Below are 9597 nucleotides of genomic sequence, written 5' to 3' on the forward strand. Positions count from 1 at the left end.
TTCGGCACAGAGCCTTTGGAGTCTCTCAAAATAGGGTCTGAGTACCACTATAAGACTCACTTAGGGCTTCCCTGGCTGGTCCATTCTGGAGAGCAACATTTATTTATCTCATTTCCCTTGTTATCAAAGTTAGTAAACGCATAAAGTGTGACTGGTATGCAGCCACAGGTAATCATGCAGCTGTGTAATACAGCAAACACCTCCACAAAGGGATAATTACAAACATCCTGATATCTTCTGTTTGGTTGGTGGCTGCCTGTATTAAATCTCACTAATGTGGTGTTAAAGCTCTGCAGACATTAAAAAAACAGTAGTTTAACAGTTTAATCCTGAGTTCAGTGCTCAGATCAAGCAGCTACTTCTGGGGATAAATGAGTGCCAAAAACTGCAGTTCCTCAAATGGCCACTTGAGGGTGTCTCCACCTGACCTCCACGTTAAAATGCCCAACATTTTACAGCAGAAATAAACATGTTTACAGCTTGGTCTCAGGTTTGGTCTCTCTAGCTAATATCCCTTTTATGGAGGGTAATTGTTTACTTAACTCAATCTTTTAAAATGTATTTTAAAAAATATTAATGGTTAAAGTTGTGTGTGTTAAAGTCACTGTGAGTGGCAGGTGGGCACCCTCACAGTTTTCTTGCCGTCTTTTTTGGTATTACCCCCCCTCCGCTCCACCCATGCTCCACCTCTTTGCCCATTTTTGGGTTAGCCTGGAGTTTGGCGGAGCCCATTACCAAGATGGCGACGGCCGGTGACACAACACTGAACTTCAGAACTGATCTTCACGTATCCCATGGGTGGTGTCAAGGAGGATCATTAAAGGACTTAATACTAGGATAAGAATAGTAATTCTGTATTTACAGATCATGCGGGGATTCAAGTGTTGCCTCTAAAAACGGGATTTGGGCTTTTACTATTCATAGCTTGTAGACAAATCAACCTTTACAGTTTTTTAATATTTAACAAAATGTTGGAAATTGTTACCTTAAAACGAGAGCCATAAGGGCACAGGATGCTATGCCCAGCACATGCTTAGCTTAGCTTATCTTAGCGTAGCTTAGCATCAATACAGGAAACAGAGAGAAATCACCTCAAAATTGTCAAATTATTGCTTTAAAAGATCATTTATAACGCAAACGTATACAGATTGAGTAAAAATCCTACTCTTTATTTTTGTTTTCTGTTTTGCCTGAACCATGTCTGATCATCTAACGACCATCTTTTTATTCGCCAATCCCATATCTCTACAACTCACTCGATGATGGCACCAAATGGTCATTTGTCGCTCATTGTGCTGTTTACATACATTTTTCCCCTTTGCCAATTACCACCCTCGCTGAGGGTTGTATCGTCCTCTGAATGGCTGAAGAGAAAAACCTGCGTATCATCAATTTAGCAGCTCAAACCTCTCTCATTAAAAACTACTTAGAAGATTAATCAACTCATTTTCTCTCGGGCCTTATGAGAACATCGATGATCGATGAGGATGTCAACGGTTTAAAGCTCGGTTATTGTCGAGTTCGTCTGAGGCCCACAGGTGAGGAGCAATATTGACGGAGCATTTTCCAAAACATTAAGGTAACTCCGGGAGATGAAAGATGCAGTGTTTCCTCAGTCTGGAAAACTTGAGCCCAGCTTGTCATCATGTTTCATTTGATCCTGCTGTGTAAGGATGACAGCTCCAGGGTTTCTACTCCTTCTTGACGGAAACGCGAGTGGTCGTGCTGTCAGGGAGGAACGGAAATCTTTGTTGTTGCTGCATCGTCTGCCGGGCATGTGGGCAAAGGGTCTGTATGGATCAATGACTTCTCAAGGGGCTGATAGGCAGAGACAGACAGATGCGAGGGCAGCGCGCTTCCTACCATACCTCTTTGTTTTCTTTATTCAAAGAGGAACTGCTCGATAGATTCTGACAAAAAGCATGAGAGCAGCACTGAGAGCGGACACGCTTTTGTGCTCCAGTGGGTTTATGAGGTGAAATTAGGGATGATGTTAAGATCTCACCAAGTGGAAAAATGCAGTTGCTCATCAGTGACACACATGAATAACTTATTAAGATCAAGTTGTGGTGAAATCTAGTCCTGTTCTAATCTAAATGGTTATGAATTAGAGACACAAATTAAAAATGTGTAAATACAGGTCAAAATTAGTCATTCATCAGCGTAACAAATGCAATCTGTCCAGTGAAGGCTGCAGAGGGAATAAAGATTATCCAATCAGAGCTAGAGATTGCCACCACTAACGGCATTGTAAAAAAATTCAAGCTGTGCACTGTGGGTACACAGACAAGTAGTAATAAGAACAGAAGAAGAAAACCTTTTATAGACAGCATGTATTCTCAATATCGCCAAACGTTGTTGTGTGATTTTACTCTGCTTCGCTCCACTCTTAAAACCACGCTAAAAACGATACGCTGGCATGGCTACGTATCTGCAGATATGATATGATAAATAAGGCTTAGCTACTAGTTAGCATAATAAGCTTCCTGAATAATAGCTTGTATGTTATGTTTGTGGACTGTAATTACTGATGCAAGCATCTGTAAGCATCACTTTTACGTCCCAGCTGGCAAGGAAGGAACCAATTTTAATTTACATACTACTACACCAGTGTACTTAATGTAACTGCCAGTTCATTAGGTACACCAGTGAAAACGAATGCATTCTAATGTAAATGTCCTGCAGTAAATCTTAGCTTCATGAAGCTCATGGTATTCAGCATTTGTGCAAAATAACAGAGAGAGGTGTTGATTTATCTGTGTTTTCATATTTGGAGGCTGTTGTTATTTTGACAACCCCATTTTCATCAGCGAGCTAAGCTAAATAACAGAAAGACTTTTGCATTCAACCTTTTATAAGGCACTCATTGAAATACTTGGAAATTTGAATTGCCTACAGTTTAAAATGAATATCAGTGAAGTTACCATATATGGTTCCTTGCCCTAATAAAGGGTTAATTCAGTCCAGTTTAACAGCACCACAAAGTAACTACATCCTCCAAAATGATCAAATTGTTGAATTACCACCTTTCTTACTCTGTTTCTACCTAAACTGAACATTATAGCAGACATGAAGGAGGATTTAGTGCAGGACTGTTATATCAGAATGCACTCATTTTCAGTAGTGTACCTAATGAGTCTTATATTGACGTATATTTATGTACCAATTTTTCTTATTATTAATGAAGTTTAAATAACTGAGGTTCAGGAACAGGACCACGCCTCAAACACCCGATTACCCGCACCTGCCTATATAGGCGCATCTAACCTCTACTCGCCCGTTTGACTCAGTTCTCAAACCCCTCCACCCCACCCCTTTCTGTTCTCTCTTCTTCTTTACAATCTCTTTGGAGGAACCGGGGGGTCAAGGAGTCGACACCTCCAGAGATATGCCCCCACACTTCGAAGGATCGCCACTGGTCGCTATTCCATTCTCTTTCCCTTTCCCCTTCGACCCCTCTCATCCCATCCCCTCAACCCCTCCGTTCGATCTCCTAACCTGTTCAAATAAACTACTTTGAATATCAAGAGGTGTGGTCTTGTTAGTGAATGAACTGTTTTATCAAATATTCTGATAATAACATAAGATTTAGATTTTTGTTACATTTCATTTGAAGACGCCAATACTTTGCTTTTTCCACACGTACTCTCGTCCACCCCTCATTGATCTTTCTTTTAAGGATCTTCAACAAGTTCTCAAAAGGACTAATGGTGGCCACAACTTGTTTTATTTTCCTCCTTCTATTCCCATGGCAACCTCAGTCAATGGTGGACATATGTAGCGTGAAAATAATTATGTTACAGGAGACACAATTCTTGTTTTTACACCATAGCAGGGAATGGCCAAGTCTGCACGTACTGAAAAGGTATTTTTGACACCATCAGGATCCTTAATGTCATGTTCAGACTGCACAGTGTTTCTTTCCAATAAGAAGTGTCAGATTATAGGTTAAGGTGTGACAGATTCTTGCTGTGGCTTCTGGCCAGGACACATTGCAGGTGACACGCTGGTGGCCAAATAAGCAAAGCTTGGTGTCACTCCCGACGTGCAGGACATCAGGGAACAAGAAACGAGAATGAAAACAAGCACATCCAACGCGGTGTACAGGTCACTGGTTGGCCTAAAAAAAAAAACCAGAAGAACAACAGTGTACCCCTGTCACTGGACCGGAAAGAAGGTAAATCAAATCCTTACTGCTCATATTTTTGTGACATTGGTTTTTTGTCAATAATGATGTGCTTCAGGGGGTAAAATAATCCACTGTTGGTCCAGACGTTGTCCATCTTCCAGGGTGGGTTTGACATTGAGTTGTCTGAACACGGTGTAACGGGACTGTCCATCAATATTTCAGCACAGATCATCTCTCAGACAGCTCTAAACACAGGAGGATATTGTGTCTGGAATGGACCGAGAACGGAAAATCAAAACAAGCCAAAAGATGCTAAAATGAGTCAAGTGGTAATATACTCAGTGGGTGCATAACTCAGTCTAATACACTAATTTAAGCAAATCTGTTTATTTTGTGGCTTGTGATGTTAAAGTAACTTCCTGTTTTCATAACTTTGCATTGAACAAGGTTACAGATGTTTCCTTTGCAACCACTCGACCACAAGTTGTCTCTTTAATAGCTAAAGGTACACTTACAGCGTATTTTAATGCCACTAGCTGATTAAGGACGTCCCTAATTTACACACAAATGCACTGATGTGTGTATGTTGAATCTGAATCCGGGCGGCACAGTGGCGTGGTGGTTACCACTGATGCCTCACGGCAAGAAGGTTCTGGTTTCTGTGCAGAGTTTGCATCTTGTGCGTGGGTTCTCTCCGGGTACTCTGGCTTCCTCCCACCGTCTAAAGACATGCTCATTAGGTTCACTGGTGATTCTGAATTGGCCGTAGATGTGAATGTGAGTGTGAATGGTTGTTTGTCTCTCTGTGTTAGCAATGTGTTGGAGTGGCGACCTGTCCAGGGTGTATGCGACTGAATCCTACAGTTTAAAATGTGAGACAGAAAAAACATATTGCTGAGGCAGTCAAAAGCAAAAATGAAAAAGCACACCACTCCTCTCTGCTCAGTGTCACACAAAAATCTCTGAGCAGATGCCATTCCAGCACAGCGCTACCAAGGATTTCTGTATCTATTCATCTCCATCCACCTTCCCCCGCCCTGGTGCGCATTGTAATTCTCTGGCTGGAATCCCAAAGCTCTGTGTGGATAGTCCAACAATATCTGGCACGCAGCTCGCCTTATGCAGCTGATAGTTTGGCTGACACTGCCGGCTACGAGCCATGCGCCTGCAGGAGGAGGGGGTGGTCGGAGGCAGGTTGTGTGTGTGTGTGTGTGTGTGTGTGTGTGTGTGGTTTGCGGGCCGAGCGTCTTCCTCGCAGCACCTGATATAAAGTGGATTTGCACCCAGCCTCAGGTCCAAACTCAGGCGGAGCGGGAGCTGTAATTATAGAGGGGAACAAGACATGTAATGCAACGTTAATGGCAAAAGGGGCTGACGCTTCGCCCGCAATGTCCACTCTGCAAACACGAGTAGTGCATTAGCAGCGGGGATTCTCCATCCCCACACTGATTGAAGCTATTAAATACAATTTAGGATATGCAGAAAGAGAAGTTGAAGCGGGTGGCTGAGTGGTATATGTGTAGAGCAAATAAGCTTTGTCCTGGTGTAATGCTGCCAGTATTATTCAAGGTCCTTTGGGAAAAAAAAATACTGCATTTTAATGGTGTCTAAATTACAGCTCTGAGGAAATTTTGAGTGCTTGTCGTTTTTTTTTAGACGCCGTTGCTATGTTTTTGTTCATTTCTGCTCATTTCCCATCTTTTTGAGGCAGTGTTTTGCATACACTGCCATTTCTCACAGAAATTACTACCCAAAAGAAAAGTAATCTGGGGTGCCATTCATGAAAACGCCATTTGAGCAGCTTACTCAAAAATAATGATTAGACAAAAGGTCATTTATTGATGCAGTCAGCGTGTTCGTGCTCGGCTCGGGCTTGCCTGCAGCCTGCGCTCACTGTACATGTCTGTTGTAGCCTACATGTCTGAGGGTGAGCGTGTGCAGATCGTACGTTTGTCCGGGCTCCTGGCGGCGTGCACGTGCCTGATGAAGCGTAACCTTTTAATGTGTTTACACATTGACATTTCCCAAGATCTGTCGTGTTCCTCAGGGACACTAAAACCCTTGACATTCTTCAGGCTCGCATCTCCCTGAGCTGCTGGGTCTGTCAGCTCTCATACCATGCAAAGCCGCCATCAACAACATAATTACATCAGCTTCTCCACCTCATCTGCCCCCTGTTACGTATGAATTCCTGTTGATGTTTTTGCTTTAATTTATTAATTTTCCTCTCGCTGTCTGTGTGTGCAGTCTAGTCCCTGATCGTGGACTCATAGCTTTGTAAAGATTTCACAGTTTACAGTAGTTTTGTTGTGTATACACCGATCAGGCATAACATTATGACCTTTGTTGTTCCTAAACCGTTTTTGTGTCTGTGTCAGGCTGCATCCTGCTGGGGATGGCTGCTGCCATCATGGAGTGTCATTACTATGGGGTGGGGGTGCTCGAGCTGGTCTAGGTGGGTGCTACATGTCTAAGTAACATCCACATGAATGCCAGGGACAAACGTTTCCCAGCAGAACATTGAATTGTCACAAGATGGTCAATGTTATTCGCTCCTCCCGCCAGTGGTCATAATGTTTTGCCTGACCAGTGTAAATCAAAGCTTCGCTCTTCTGTGAGCGTCAGACTTCACCAACTGCATCTCACCGAAAATTAAAAAGCTGCCCTTTCAAAAACAGCCTTTGATATTGACTCTTAAATGAGCCCTGACATCTAAAAGACTCTGTGGGTTTTAATCCATCTGTTCATTTGGCTTCTCAGCATGGTCACCCATATGTTGTGGGGCCTCAGCATCATACTGTGAATTAACCTGGCAAACTCACGGATTCACCCCAGGATGTTATTATTCTGATCAAAAGTGAAACTGCAATGAGTTTATTCTCGTTTACACTATTATACTGTATTCATTTTGGACTCTAAAGCTGCTCTTTTCATTTTTGTTTATTAAGAGTGGATGAACTGAGCAGTGTGGAAGTGGTCATGATGACAAACCCACCAAGAACTCTCCTCTGACTCTGCAGGTCCCTTCTGCTGTGCTTTTGCAACTTCAAAGGGGAACTACTGTTTTCTACAACCTGGACCTTATTTCTGGCATAAAATACGATCGTTTACTCACCCATATAACTTTTGTAACTTTGTAATTTGTAGTTGTTCGGGAGATATTTAGATCAGCGTATATCCATATAGTGGGAGTGACTGGGGCACCGAAATGCAGCCTCTAAATAATGCATTATCTGCTGCAAAACTCGTTCATTTCACTAATATTTTGTTATCGTACACTAGTGCTAGGTCAGAAGACATCATCCGGGGTCTGTAGGTCAATCTACAGACCCCAGATGATGATAACAGGTAACTCCGGACTCAACGGGGAATAGCATATAGTTCATTTCACCAATATTTTGTTATCATACGCTAGTGTTAAAACAGTAGTTCCCCTTTAATCTCTAACTTTTTAACTGATTCTCACTCAAGATGTCATAGCATCGTGTGCACTAGCAGCAGAACTACATGCTATACCTGCAATACACCAAACTGAATTGTCAGTAGATCATTTCAATTCATGGCCACAGCACCATGAGTTCTAAAAACCAGACTAACCCGTATTTACAAATCAAATACAAAGAGCATGTTCTTTAAAGCTTGAGCACACACTTTGTCCGAAGTGACCACAGCCACTAAAGAAACACAACAAAAGTGTCCCAGTCAGCCTTCTTCTCGAGCCAAACATCAGTGATTACCTGCCCAGCTGTCTGTTTGCCAAGCAATGTGTCCCTTGTGTTTCCAATTTGGAAAACATGCTTACTTTCATTTGAGCCCCGATGCGCTTGTCAATGTAAATCAGGTAGGACTCCTGAATCAATCGATACAGACGTGAGAAAGGATTCACTCTGTGCACCCCGGGGGACTCATCAGTGACAGGAGTCTATTACTCCAGCATGAGCTGATGTGTGGGGGGAGCTGCTATGAATTGCAAATGTGAAGCTATACTGACTTGCCTGCTATGCAAACTCCATGATGTATTATAGCACACTTGGGAATATCTTTACTGCGCAAAGAAAGGTCTTACTGCACAGTGAGTACTCGCTCCCTGAAAATGTCCCATCCTCGAGAACAGACTCAAAGCACTGCATACGCTCTAAAAACAAAGACATGATCTGCAGACGCTGAGGAGTTCTGCTCATTTCGTTGCAGTGGAGATCCGCATTTGCAACTTTAACCCCCGGTGGGAGCTCGTCTCTCCGTATTCCACCAAGACTCTATGGTGAACTTCTGCTCTGCTACACACACAGAGTGATGGGTACACAGTGTTATTCTTGCCCTTTCTCTCCTTGTCTTTCTCGAGTGTTTAAAGTTCAATTAGGGACACGGTGTGCTCAGACTCGGAGTCATTAGACGTGACGCTGGCCCGCGCTCTGCAGAGTACTCTCAGCCTCCTGATTAATTCAGCCGGTGGAGAAGTTAGATGCTCTCGCTCATTTGCCACCGCTGTTAGTTTAAACTCGGGGGGTGATTATTAGGCTTCCTGCGGGGATTTAAAATGTTCAAAAGTTATCAAAACCTTTTAGCGCATACTTATGACCACTTACTGAAACCGTTGCCGGTAAAGGTTCTCTCTTCACTCAATTTCCTTGGCAGTAAGGGTGCTTGACATTATGCGTGCACACATAAAGTGTTTTCTGTAAACAGAGACAACAACAAGTAGCAGCTGCGTTAAAGGCATAAGGAAGGAATTAAAGGTCATATTTTGGAGAATAGGCATTCATTTTCCGAGGGTAAGATGTTTGCGAGTGAATGAATGAAAGCAACCTGCTGTTAAGTAAGCTTAGCACAAAGATTTGAAACAGAGAGAAATTATTACCCTGGCTGTGTTTACCAGCACCTGAAAAGATCGTGTGCAATATCTCTTTTGTTTAACGTGACCAGTGTGGCTCCATCACAAAACAAAGCTCACTAATAACAACTTATTAAACTGTATTTTCTCTTTCACAAGGCCAGAGATAATGACTCCATCTGTAACGCAAACAAAATGTAATATAAAATGCAACATTAATACTTTCCTCCCTCATCCAAGTGTAACGAAGCTTCGACGGACACAAGAGGCAGATTGAAAGAACAAGAAGTGAGCTTTACTCACAGCTGATTACCTTTACAAATGTCCAGGCAATCAATGAGCCACAGGGAGCGGGAAAAAGACAAAACCCAGGAACAGTCGTACGCCAGGAGACGCGAGGGGGGGGAAAGCTGCCAACAGGAAAACATGAGGAATGGCGAGAAAGCTTCACCGCGGGGAATTAATAGACAGTCCGGCAAATTCATCAAAAAGTTTGATGAATCGGATGATGAGGCGCAGGTGGCGCAGAAAAAACGTGCGGGAAACAAGCAAAGGCGGGAGGTAGATGCGACTGAAAGGCATGAAGACAACAGATTATAACAGCATTTGTCCAAACTAGAAACATGGACAAATGCTG

Source organism: Chelon labrosus, assembly GCF_963514085.1.
Source record: "Chelon labrosus genome assembly, chromosome: 6".
Classification (NCBI taxonomy): Eukaryota; Metazoa; Chordata; class Actinopteri; order Mugiliformes; family Mugilidae; genus Chelon; species Chelon labrosus.